We start from the raw sequence: 8824 nt of genomic DNA, 5'->3' as shown, positions 1-8824 counted from the left end.
CCTGATCACCCCCCTGAACCCCAATTAACCCTTTGATCACCCCTGTCAATCACAAGTGAAAAGAAAAAAGTGATCAGTGCAAACTGTCACTTTTTTTTTTCACTGTTATTGACCGTTAGGTTTTAGGTATAGTTTAGGTCCCTTGGTTAGGTAGTTAGCGATCAGTTAGCGCCCAGCCCACCGCACCGCAGTCCGTTATTCGCTGATTAGCGTATCGCTAATCAGCATTTGTACTTTTATAGTATCTGGAAGTGATCAAAACTGATCACGGTCAGATCTATAATTGTATTAGTGTCACTTTAGTTCGCCCTCCACCCAAAACGCAGTGTTTGCCCGATCAGGCCTGATCGGTCGCCCACACGTGCGTTCGCCCACACCCGCCCCACCGCAGTGACAAAAAAAAATTTTTTTTTTGATCACTGCACATTCACTTTACACGCACTGCGGCGATAAAAAAATCAGTTTTGATATTTTTTATCAACCGCAGCGGCCTCCGGTACTTCGCTAGCCTCCCCTTTGTAAGACAGGCTTGCTTTTTTTTTCTTGGGTAGTCTCAGGGAATACCCCTAAATTTAGTTGCCCACATGTCTAACAGGGGGTATTCCTCTGAAGAGGCCTACAGGCTTCTGACCCAGTCGGATGAGGAGTGGGAACCCTCATCTGATGAATCCAGCGGGTCAGAATACGAACCTGTAGAAAGCAGTGGCTCTCTGACCCAAAGTTCGGACGAGGAGGCTGAGGTCCCTGATACCACCAGGCGTACCCGGCCCCGTGTCGCTAGACCGCAGGTTGCGCAGGATCCGCTTCAAGAGCAGCAGAGTGGGGCTGGTGCTGTCGGATTACGTGGTGAGGCATACACCAGCAGCCCAGCCCTCCCTGGACCTAGTACCAGCACTGCCGTACAACCTGGTGAAGTAGCGAGCACCAGAAGGGCAGTTGAAGCTGGTACGGTGGCACGTGCAGTAGTGACCCCGACGCAGCCACCGCAAAGACGTGCCCGTAGAGCCCCTAGAATCCCAGAGGTGCTGGCAAACCCTGATTGGCAGTCCCCAACTTCAGCCGCACCTGTAGTTTTCCCTTTCACTGCCCAGTCTGGAGTTCGGGTTGAGACGGCTCAGATCGGTTCGGCCCTGGGATTTTTTGAGCTGTTCTTGACTGCGGAGCTTTTAGACATAGTTGTGGCCGAAACAAACAGGTATGCCACACAATTTATCACCGCTAACCCGGGAAGCTTTTATGCCCAGCCTTTCCGGTGGAAACCAGTCCAAGTTTCCGAACTTAAAACTTTTCTGGGCCTCCTCCTCAACATGGGCCTGACAAAAAAGCATGAATTGCGGTCATATTGGTCCACGAACCCGATTCATCACATGCCCATGTTCTCTGCTGCCATGTCCAGGGCACGTTTTGAGGCCATCCTGCGGTTCCTGCACTTTAGTGACAACACCGCCTCCCGTCCCAGGGGCCACCCTGCTTTTGACCGGCTCCACAAAATTCGGCCCCTCATAGACCATTTCAACCAGAAATTTGCAGATATTTATACCCCAGAGCAAAACATCTGCATAGACGAGTCCCTGATACATTTTACCGGGCGCCTTGGCTTCAAACAATACATCCCAAGCAAGCGCGCCCGGTATGGGGTCAAATTGTATAAGCTCTGTGAAAGGGCCACAGGCTATACCCACAAATTTCGGGTCTATGAGGGAAAAGATCAGACCCTGGAGCCGGTCGGTTGCCCTGACTACCTGGGGAGCAGTGGGAAGACAGTTTGGGACTTGGTGTCACCCTTATTCGGCAAGGGGTACCATCTTTATGTGGACAATTTTTACACAAGTGTGGCCCTCTTTAGGCATTTGTTTCTAGAACGGATTGGCGCCTGTGGTACCGCGCGAACTAGTCGCGCGGGCTTCCCCCAACGGCTCGTTACCACCCGTCTTGCAAGGGGGCAGAGGGCCGCACTGTGTAACGAAGAACTGCTCGCGGTGAAATGGAGAGACAAGCGTGACGTTTACATGCTCTCCTCCATTCACGCAGACACGACAATACAAATTGAGCGAGCAACCCGTGTCATTGAAAAGCCCCTCTCAGTCCACGACTATAACCTCCACATGGGAGGGGTCGACTTCAATGACCAGATGTTGTCTCCATATTAAGTTTCCCGACGCACCAGACGCTGGTATAAGAAGGTGTCTGTATATTTAATTCAATTGGCTCTGTACAATAGTTTTGTTCTCTACAGTAAGGCTGGGAGAACTGGATCCTTCCTCAAATTTCAGGAAGAGATCATCGAGAACCTCCTGTATCCAGGAGGTTCCGTGGCCCCAACCACCAGTGTAGTTAGCCGTCTACACGAGCGACATTTCCCCAATGTCGTTCCTGGTACCTCAACCCTACAGTCACCCCGAAAAAGATGTTGTGTCTGTAGCAGGAGTGGAATAAGGCGTGACACCCGCTATTTCTGTCCTGACTGTCCGGACCACCCTGCCCTATGCTTTGGAGAGTGTTTCCGGAAGTACCACTCACAGGTACACTATTAGCATAGGGATCATCTCACCAGGACAGGCACACAGGGCTATTAGGGCCCATTCACTCACTGCTGCTGCAAACGTCTCCTTTCACATGGGACAAAGTGCATAACGCACTTCGCCACATCTTTGGGCGATTTGCGCTTTGCACATTGACCCATGGGGAAGGAGAGGTTTGTTCTATAAAGGTAAAAAAACAAAAAAAAAAACAGGTAAGCAAACAGGTTAATGTTTAGTTCCAAAAGTTAAAGTTACATGTTCTGTTCCAAAGTTAATAAAATTATTGCGTTGTGGCCTGGTTTTTTCTTTTTTTTTTTTTTTTTTGTTTTTTTACCTTCCAGGTGGACCAACCGATCTACTAGCTGCAGCACCGATGTGCATTCTGACAGAAGCATTGCGCTGCTGTCAGATTACACGCAAGTCGGTGTATGCGGCGCTGCAAGACGGGATTTTCTCCTCTGCAGTGACAGATACGTTTGCCAAGGCATACGAGCTGAGGAGGAGGCGGCGTTCCTATGCTTTGGCAAACACTTTGTATATATATATAAAAAAAAATAAAAAAAAATCCCGGCAATGATTTATTCATCCACATCGATTGATGCGAATGGAGAAATCTGGTTTGCCAGGGCATACGAGCTAAGTGGGTATGGATGTAGGGCGGAGCTCCTATGTCCTGGCAGACGCCTTTCCCCTCCATTTTTTTTTTGGGCAGAGATTTTTTCATCCACATTGATCGATGCGAATGAAGAAATCTGTGCCGTTCATTTTTTTCTTTCAGCCCAGAGGCTGAACGGAAAAAAAAATCTCATTACCTGTATGCTCAATATAAGGAGAATAGCAGAAACTCCTAATGCTGGCCATACATGTAATGATTGCGGAGACCCTCAAATGCCAGGGCAGTACAAACACCCCACAACTGACCCCATTTTGGAAAGAAGACACCCCAAGGTATTTGCTGAGGGGCGTATTGAGTCCATGAAAGATTTAAATTTTTGTCCTAAGTTAGCGGAAAGTGAGACTTTGTGAGAAAAAACCAAAAAAAATCAATTTCCGCTAACTTATGCGGAAAAAATAAAATGTCTATGAACTTGCCAGGCCCCTCATTGGATACCTTGGGGTGTCTTCTTTCCAAAGTGGGGTCACATGTGGGGTATTTATACTGCCCTGGCTTTTTAGGGGCCCTAAAGCGTGAGAAGAAGTCTGGGATCCAAATGTCTAAAAATGCCCTCCTAAAAGGAATTTGGGCACCTTTGCGCATCTAGGCTGCAAAAAAGTGTGACACATCTGGTATCGCCGTACTCAGAAGAAGTTGGGGAATGTGTTTTGGGGTGTCATTTTACATATACCCATGCTGGGTGAGATAAATATCTTGGTCAAATGCCAACTTTGTATAAAAAAATGGGAAAAGTTGTCTTTTGCCAACATATTTCTCTCACCCAGCATGGGTATATGTAAAATGGCACCCCAAAACACATTCCCCAACTTCTCCTGAGTACGGCGATACCAGATGTGTGACACTTTTTTGATGCCAAGGTGGGCAAAGGGGCACATATTCCAAAGTGCACCTTTCGGATTTTGCAGGCCATTTTTTACACATTTTGATTGCAAAGTACTTCTCACACATATGGGCCCCTAAATTGCCAGGGCAGTATAACTACCCCACAAGTGACCCCATTTTGGAAAGAAGACACCCCAAGGTATTCTGTGAGGGGCATGGTGAGTTCCTAGAATTTTTTATTTTTTGTCGCAAGTTAGTGCAATATGAGACTTTGTAAGAAAAAATAAAAAAAATAAAATCATCATCATTTTCCGCTAACTTGTGACAAAAAATAAAAAGTTCTATGAACTCACTATGCCCATCAGCGAATACCTTTGGGTGTCTACTTTCCGAAATGGGGTCATTTGTGGGGGTTTTCTACTGTCTGGGCATTGTAGAACCTCAGGAAACATGACAGGTGCTCAGAAAATCAGAGCCGTTTCAAAAAGCGGAAATTCACATTTTTGTACCATAGTTTGTAAATGCTATAACTTTTACCCAAACCATTTTTTTTTTTGCCCAAACATTTTTTTTTTATCAAAGATATGTAGAACTATAAATTTAGCGAAAAATTTATATATGGATGTCGTTTTTTTTGCAAAATTTCACAGCTGAAAGTGAAAAATGTCATTTTTTTGCAAACAAATTGTTACATTTTGATTAATAACAAAAAAAGTAAAAATGTCAGCAGCAATAAAATACCACCAAATGAAAGCTCTATTAGTGAGAAGAAAAGGAGGTAAAATTCATTTGGGTGGTAAGTTGCATGACCGAGCGATAAACGGTGAAAGGAGTGTAGTGCCGAAGTGTAAAAAGTGGCCTGGTCATGAAGGGGGTTTCACCTAGCGGGGCTGAAGTGGTTAATATGATTTGAGGTGATTAAGTTAACTTCTTTCTGTATCTTCTCCCAATACCCTGAGATCTTCGGACAAGACCAAAACATATGACTTAGAGTACCCTCTTTTTCCCCACATCTGCAGCACAGGTCAGTGTTTTGCAGGCCTAATAGGTACAATTGTTTAGGAGTGCTATACCATTGTATCATCACTTTATATGAATGTTCATGGATTCTCAGACAATTGGCTAAACTCCAATTGTACCGAGTCCCTGGATATGGGGGTGTTCCCTGATAGCTTGCAATAAGGTCTTCATCACTAAAACAAAAAGGGTAGGGGATAATGGGCACCCCTGCCTTGTCCCATTCTTGATGGTAAGCGATAAAGATTACGCCGTTCACTCTGACTTTCGCAATAGGGGATCTATATAATGACTTTATGGCGTTGACAAATGCAGCTGGGATCCCAAATCTTAAAAGTGTTTTCTGCATAAACACCCAACTGACTCTGTCAAAAGCCTTCCCCGCATCTACACCGAGGAGAACTAGTGGGTGTCCAGACTCTCTGGCATAATAGATAGCATTGAATATTCTACAAGAGTTATGATTACCCTCCCTTCCCAGGACAAATCCCACCTGCTCTGGGTGGACTAATTTAGGGAGAAGCAAGCTAAGCTTGGAGGCAAGGATTTTCTCCCAGATTTTGATGTCAACATTTAAGAGCGATATTGGCCTATAGCTCAGACACTGCTCAGGGTCCTTTCCCTCCTTGGGAATAATGGTGACTACTGCTTCCAATGCCTGGGGATGTAAATTGGCACCTGACATTAGGGATCTACACCATTCGGTAATGTGAGGGAGTAAAATGTGCAAGAATTTCCTATAATAGCCTACTGGGAAGCCATCTGGGCCTGGACTTTTGCCAAGGGGCATAGACTTGATAACCGTAGTCACCTCATCTTCTGTTACTGGTTGAAGTAATAATATACGATCGGCCGGAGAGACTGATGGAAGATTTAACGAATCTAAAAAAACATCTATAGCTCCACCGTCCTCTTGTTCTGCAGTTTCTTTCTCCCCTCAGATCATATAGCTGAGCGTAAAATTCCCTGAAGGCTGCTGCAATGTCAGCAGTCTTTGTTGCCTTAAAGGGATTCTGTCATGAGATTTTATCCCTATAACCTAAACATATGCTCATGTCCGAAGTAATAAGAATAATCCTAAGCTGGCCCTATTAAACTTCACTGTGGCTCTATTTGCCCAAAAAACAGTTTTTTTATCACCTGGCAATCACTCACTTAAGGTGCCTAAGGGGAGGTCCGTTAATACAGGGTGCCCGGCCGCACCCCTTGCCGCCCGGTGCCCAGCTCCGCCTTCGCTGTCTTCTGCGCCACCTTCTACAGCTCAGCGCAGCCTCCGCAATCCTACCTGTCCCTCTGCCAGATCCCACGCCTGCGCATTAGGCTCAGCCTGATGCGCCGCGGACTCTTGGCAGCGGCTTCGTTGAACGAAGTGCGCATCAGGCCGGTGCATGTGCACTTCGCTCAACGAAGCCGCTGCCAGGAGTCCGCGGCGCATCTGGCTGAGCCTAGTGCGAAGGCGCGGGATCTGGCAGAGGGACAGGTAGGATTGCGGAGGCGGCGCTGAGCTGTAGAAGGTGGCGCAGAAGACAGCGAAGGCGGAGCTGGGCACCGGACGGCAAGGGGTGCGGCCAGGCACCCTGTATTAACGGACCTCCCCTTGGGCACCTTAAGTGAGTGATTGACAGGTTATAAAAACCTGTTTTTTTGGCAAATAGAGCCACAGTTAAGTGTAATAAGGCCAGCTTAGGATTAGTTTTATTACTCCGGACATGAGCATATATTTAGGTTATAGGGATAAAATCTCATGACAGAATCCCTTTAATGCCCTGTGAACGTTTGATAGACTGTATAAAGGTGGCATTTTGTCGCTGCTTCAGGAGGTGGAACATGAGTTTAGTCCCTTTATCTCTGTGTGCATAAAATCTAAATTTAGAGTGTTGATAATATTTGGCTGACTGTATGTTAAGCAAATCTCTCAGTTGCTGTCTCAAGTGAACCAGTTCCTGGTGCATATGTAAGGCTTGAGTTCTCTTATGGAGAGTTTTGATAGTTGCTATTTGTGACAGGAGAGAGTTTAGCATCTTTTTGCCTTTCTTTTTTTAATCTACTGCCCAGAGAAATTAATTCCCCTCTCATCACTGCCTTATGAGCTTCCCATGTGGTTATACAAGATGTGTCCCTTGACACATTTTTATTAAAATAAAGGGATAGTTTCTGCTGCAACACCTACAAGTCTGTATTCCTATCTAGTAGTGTCTCGTTCAAGCACCAAGACCAGGTTCTAATAGGGATATTTAGAAAATTCAGGGATACATTCACCGGTCTGTGGTCGGATAAGGTTATCGGCTCTATATCAGCCGAACGCACAAGGTCAATGTGCTTCTCTGAGATAAAAATATGATCCAATCTCTGGAGTGTATTATACACTTTAGAGAAGAAGGTATAGTCTTTGGTGTTCGGGTGTAGAAGTCGCCATGCGTCAATCAGGCAGGCTTCCCTTAGTGATCCATGTATTCGACCCAAAGAGGCTTGTGAATGTACTGTAGTGCCAGATGATGTGTGCAATGTTAATATCAGGAAGGAACTCTTTCTACATCGGCTCATATAAAGTGGCCTTTACTTGTTTGGTGTGTTCTCTTGCTTTCCTGACTACAGTGCTGCCCATAATTATTCATACCTCTGGCAAATTTTGACAAAGTTACTTTTATTCAACCAGCAAGTAATTTTTGGGCAGGAAATGACATAGGTGTCTCTCAAAAGATAATAAGACGATGTGCAAGAGGCATTATTGTGGAATAAAAAAAAAATTCAGCTATTATTTACATTAGAGCAAAAAAATACAAGATGTTCCGCACTGTGGAAAATCGCAGAGGACGTGGTCGGAAGCCAAAAGTGACACCTGTGCTGGCCAGGAGGATAGTTAGAGAGGTGAAAAAGAATCCAAGGATCACCACCAAGGCCATCCTGGTGAATCTGGGCTCTGCTGGTGGCAATGTCTCAAGGCAGACAATCCAACGGACACTGCACACTGCTGGGTTCCACTTCTCGAGATAAGGCACACAAAAGCTCGCTTGGCCTTTGCAAAAGCTCATCTAGACAAAGAAGAAGACTTATGTTATGGTCAGATGAAACAAAAATTGAATTGTTTGGTCACAATGATGTTTCCTTCATTTGGCGTAAAAAAGGAGAAGCCTTCAACCCAAAGAACACCATCCCCACTGTCAAACATGGTGGTGGGAACCTAATCACAGTAAACGGCACCATGAAAAAAGAGCAATACATGAGGATTCTCAACGACAACATCGGGCAGTCTACAGAGAAACTTGGCCTTGGGCACCAGTGGACATTCCATCATGACAATGACCCAAAACACACAGCAAAAGTGGTGAAGAAATGGTTAGCAGACAACAACATTAACGTTTTGAAATGGCCCAGCCAGAGTCCAGACTTGAATCTGTGAAGGGAGCTAAAGATCTGGGTGATGGCAAGACCCTCCAACCTGAAAGATTTGGAGCTCATTGCTAAAGATGAATGGGGAAAAATACCTGTGGAGACATGCAAAAAGCTGGTCTGCAATTATAGGAAGCGTTTGATTGCTGTAATAGCCAATAAAGGCTTTTCTATTGATTATTGAGAAGGGTATGAATAATTTTGCCTGGATACTTTTTGCTCAAATGTAAATAAAAGCTGAGAAATGTATTTTTCCACAATAATGCCTCTTGTACATCGTCTTATTATCTTTTGGGAGACACCTATGTCATTTCCCATCAAAAAATTACTTGCTGGTTGAATAAAAGTAACATTAGGTCAAAATTTGCCAGGGGTATGAATAATTATGGGTAGCACT

The sequence above is a fragment of the Bufo gargarizans genome, chromosome 2 (genome assembly GCF_014858855.1).
Source record: "Bufo gargarizans isolate SCDJY-AF-19 chromosome 2, ASM1485885v1, whole genome shotgun sequence".
NCBI classification, from domain to species: domain Eukaryota; kingdom Metazoa; phylum Chordata; class Amphibia; order Anura; family Bufonidae; genus Bufo; species Bufo gargarizans.
Note: the sequence above shows the minus strand (reverse complement) of the source record.